This window comes from Puma concolor, chromosome E4 (genome assembly GCF_028749965.1).
Source record: "Puma concolor isolate L17-30 chromosome E4, mPumCon1.1.hap2, whole genome shotgun sequence".
Taxonomy (NCBI): Eukaryota; Metazoa; Chordata; class Mammalia; order Carnivora; family Felidae; genus Puma; species Puma concolor.
In genome coordinates this window covers 32,405,703-32,410,921 of record NC_141683.1, presented here as the reverse complement: position 1 = coordinate 32,410,921, position 5,219 = coordinate 32,405,703, and positions in this window count along the sequence as shown.

The window sequence follows — 5,219 nt, the reverse complement described above, 5'->3', positions numbered from 1 at the left end:
TGGATCTGGGAGTTGAACTCAGGCTGTCCAGCTCCAGAGTCTACATGCCCAGCATTATCTCATACTACCTTTATTTAGGTATCATGTATTTGGATACATGATATCTTGATGTCTTTTCCAGTGTATTTTCATAAGATTTTGCGTCTGATTTATGCTATCCTTTTGTTATTTACTCTGACATCATGTGCTCTCTATTTTTACCTGAATTCTATTCATTTACTTAAAATGACAACTTCTAGTGTGATGGAGTAAAAATTTAATCCCAGTATACATATTCTCTGAACTAAAAAATGTTCAGTGATATGAAAATTCTATGCATGGAAGCCACCTCCCACACACCTTTAAATGGAAACTGTTTATTCCCTTTCTGCTGGTTCCTTCTAATGTCCATGATGTTAACTCTAAGCCCTCCCCACTGAAATGAGAAATGTGTCTAGCTTGTTCCTTTCTCTCCCTCCTGCCTCTGATGCTCAGAAATAATGCTGTTACCATAAGGAAAGGGAAGAAGTCATTGCCACACTTGTGGGGCTGAATTTCCTCAGATTGTTTCTAGCATCTGGATTGGAACTCAAATTTTTCACTGAAATGGTAGTCAATAATTGAGTCTTACAAACATTTCTCAAAGGAAAGCATCACCAAGCAATCACCTGCATCAGAATCACCAAGAGCGCCTGGTAAGCAGGTTCGCGGACCACACTTCGGACCTACTGAATCAAATTCTCTATGGTGGCGTCCCCAAATCCACTATCTTAAGAAGATAAATTTAAAACCCGGTGTTACCATTCCTTCCCGGAATTTAAGATTTGTTGCATCCTGCAGAAGGAATGTTCTATGGATTATCCTGGGAACTTGTGTAGCGTAACTAATTTAAGGTCAGGGGCTTTGTCACTTAAAATCCCCTACTGCCTTAGCGGAGGTTGGTTCCTGGTAGCTGGATGATTCTTTGCTGAGCAAAGTGATGGACATGAGAATATTACTTTTGGAGATAGAAGTTGATGTTCTATTTAATTATCCTTGTTACACAGGGAATATACAATGCGAGGGGTGAGCAGGAATGGAGGGAAAGGAAGACAATTTAAGAAAGGAAATACCAGAAGGAAAGCTAGGTGGCTGGTCTCTGTGCTATTGGGGATGGCAGAGCATGATTGCCTGAAGGAATGGCCAGAGAGACCTGGGGGGAGGGACAGGTGCAAAAGGAACATTTCAAAGGAAATGCTGCAGGTAAGGGCATGAATAATCTCTTTGACTCCAGCAATATTCAGGAAAAATATAAAACCCCTCAGCTGCTTGGAGCCATGAGCTCTCTTGAGAAAGCTGAGGATGGCGTGGGTTGCCTCCAGGTTATCACAGGTCAGAGCAGAGTCCACCCACGTATGTCAGAAGGTGGCTGTATTTCCTGTGGAGTAGCGGGTATGTAGAACCTGCAAAGCTATTTGACACATCCCCTGACCCTCCCAGGTCTTCAGCCTGTGTTGTTTGGTGCTATTTAGGGGTTGGGGGAGGAGGCAATGGCCTGGGCTGGAAGGTATTAGGGGATAGAGATGAAAAGAGCTAGACAAAAACTAGGAGGCAAGATTCTGGTGGGAAGAAGGGGGGAGGCAGAAGTTGTGGCAGGTCAAAGGAGACAACTTGGAGTTCAAGAGGATTTCATACTCAGTAAATTAGTCACGTCTCTATTTAGTCTCGCCTTCTGCATAGGAGGACAACCGTGGGAGTGAAAGAGGGAGCTACTGGTAGTTCACCAAGAAAACAGGTATCACCTGGGTCTGTCTGGCATGAGGGAGCCTGGCTGTATTCTTTGTCCACTTTTGCAGGACTGCTCATGTCTGGCTGTCCTCCTTGTCCTCAAGGACTGTTTCTTCTCAGTGCTCAGTCTTTTATCCCTTGAATTCTCCTTAAAATATCATGGCCTTTAGCATTCTGTCATGTTCTCTGTTTCTTCTCTCTGTGCTCTCCCCTCTTTTCTCATATCCAGCTAGTTCACAGTCCTACCTCTTTATTATCTCTTTATCCTCTTATGTCCATTTCTGCTGTAGATTAAGGACCTGCCTATCACCCTCCCAGATTCCTACAACAGCCTCTGAAGAAGTGCCTTGGTCTCCAGTCCCGTCCCCGTTTCAGACCTGCTGGACGCAACCTGCTCGATACGTGAATAATTCTAATCATGTTGCTCTGCCTCTCACAGCTGCTCCGAAGCTCTTCATCCGTTTCTTTTGTTTGTAATTTTTTTAATGTCTATTTATTATTGAGAGACAGAGACAGAGCACAAGCATGGGAGGGTCAGGGAGAGAGGGAGACACAGAATCGGAAACAGGCTCCAGGCTCCGAGCTGTCGGCACAGAGCCCCACGCGGGGCTCGAACCCACAGACCGTGACATCATGACTTGAGCCGAAGTCGGACACTCAACCAACTGAGCCACCAGGGCGCCCTGTCCCCATCCATTTCAAGTAAAGATCGAACAACTTCACGTGGCCTAAAATACTCTTCAAAAGCCCCTCCTCGAACCTCTTCAACGGCAATTGAAGTCTTCTTCTCCCTGAATGCTGGCTTTCTATGTCTGCCTCCTATTTTCTCCACCTCTGGGCCTTTGCACATGCTTTCTCTCTGGTTATAGCACCCGCGCCTCCTGCACCACCCCATATTCACCCGGCTAGCTCCTCATCAACCTCATGTTTTTGGCAGACCTGTAAGAGATTCTGAAAACCGTTTTAAGTGCTAATGCTGTGAGATTCTTGTTGCCATATTCATGAGACACTATTCCCACATCATAACCTAACTACTGATTGCTTACGGACATTAAATTTGTTAATAAGGACAATGTGCCAAGCACTGAGTTAGGCCTTAGGAGATAAAGATGAGTAAGACATAGTTTCTGCGCTTGAGGACTCACAGTCTAGGAGGAGACATGTGTGACTAAGTATCTTCCAATATGGCAAGTGTTATAACAGAGCTATAAAGTCACCAAGGAAGTCATGGCCCCTTTCCTAGGGGAGTTGGGTAAGACTTCCCAAATTAGTCAAACCTTAAACCCTAGTTAAAACATGACAAAACCTAGGGCCACCTGGGTGCCTCAGTCGGTTAAGTGTCCGACTCTTGGTTTCAGCTCGGGTCATGATGTCACGGTTCACGGGTTCAAGCCCTGCATCGGGCTCTGTGCTGGCAGTGCAAAGCCTGCTTGGAATTCTCTCCCTCTCTTTCTCTGCCCCTCCCTGACTTGTGCTGTCTTTGTCTCTCTCAAAAAACAAAGAAACACCCCCAAAAAACAACCCAGTAGGATTGGCCAGGTTAAGAAGGAAACAAGAGAAAGTCTAGACAAAGTGTATAGTACCTTATTATAATAATGGGCCTTAACATTGTTCTTTCATTTGCTAACACTTCTGCTTTGACTTCCTCACCATTTGCAAGGCCTTAACTTGCGGTATAGAGAGTGGCACCGGTTAATTTTTACCAGACCCATTTACTTATTTCACATCTGGGGTAGGGGGTGGTGGTGTGTTGGCGCATATTTATTGCCTGAGTGTTCCTGGTTCCTTTCTGTGTGGTCATAGACAACTTTGGAAGTTTTTTCATAAAGGGCGGCATGTGCGAGTTTCAGTTGGCAAGGTCACAGCTCTTTCAAACTTTGCTGATGCCTGGGTTGTCACCGTGAGAAACTTTCTGCCTCTTGGGTAGACTGAAACGTGTATCACATTCGGTGCTGGCGGTTTATTTGGGGTGTTTAGACATATTTGCATTTTTGCTTAGGAAAGCATCTTTCTGAACTGTGACAAGAAACTGTGAATTCCACTAGGAAACAGGTCTTTATAATATTGGCAAGGTTCTCGTGTTCCTGTAAGCTCTATTTAAATATCTTTGGGGTTTGTCTGTGGAACACATATGTTCTTATTAATTGATTACACATTAATAAAAATGACAACAAATTAGCAGTTGTAGATGATTTTTCAATGGAAGTGCTAGCATGGTAAAACAGGCTTCGTTAAACTTCTGTTCCATTGAATCCTATTTACCCAAATAGAAACAGTTAAGACTTGCTCTACTTCAAAAAGGAGGTAATAGTTTACTTACACTGGCTGCAAAAGTAAATTACAGTGATGTTCTGCCTTTCCTTACCTTCCCACCCCCTTCTACACTCATTCTATCCTTAAATAAGCTTTTTTGTGTGTAGTTCCTTTTTCAACTGCAATAATATTAACTGACATTATTATTATAAACATGTATGTCACTCATGATGTGCTAGGTAGGTAACATTCAGAGCATGTTATGGGCACATAGTTATTTAATACTTAGAGTAACTCTGTGGTAAAACTAGCATAGTCCATTTTACAGATGAGGGAATTAAAACAAGAGAGGTTGGTAACATGCTCAAGGTCATGGAGTTAATAACTGATGGTGCTGGGATATGAATCCAGACTGCCTGGTCCCAGGGATGATGCCCTTAACAACACTGCCTCCTTTGATAGCAGTCATAGTAAATATGCTTTTCTTCACACTGTCATAGGAGAGGTCCAATTCATTTAAACGATCAGACACAGGGAACCTCGTGCACTCAAAAGTTACATGGTCTTAAACTGGAAGTGAGATCTTGAGTCACAGGAGATGGCAGGAATGAGAATATGAGACTTGTCAGGTATGGAAATGTCCACGGCTATATTTCCAAAACCAATCTCAAATGTGTGATACATAATAGGATTTGACAATCTTAATTGAATAAATGAAAGAGTGAATGAATGATTCATACTGCACGGGATGTAAGATCTCCCAGTTATGTCATTGGTAAGTAGCTCCTTCAGGCTACTCTTAGAAGTGAGAAAAGAAACCCACTGCCCTAACCACTTCCTGCAGTGCCAACATCCGGCAGCACCAAGAGAATGGAGGTAGGGGGATGGGATATGGAACAATCACATAGAAATAACAGCGGTTACATTTCTTCCCATTGATGAAATAGAAGCATTACATTTTTAAAGTTTATTTATTTTGAAAGAGAGAGAGAGAGAAAGAGAGAAGGACTGAGAGAGGGAGAGAGAGAGAGAGACAGAGAGAGACAGAGAGAGAGAGAGAGAGAGAGAATCCCAACCAGGCTTCACACTGGCAGCCAGAGCTGACATAAGGCTCAAACTCATGAACTGTGAGATCATGACCTGAGTCAAAACCAAGAATCGGATGCTTAACTGACTGAGTCATCCAGGTGCCCCAGAATCATTACATTTTTAATGGCCTC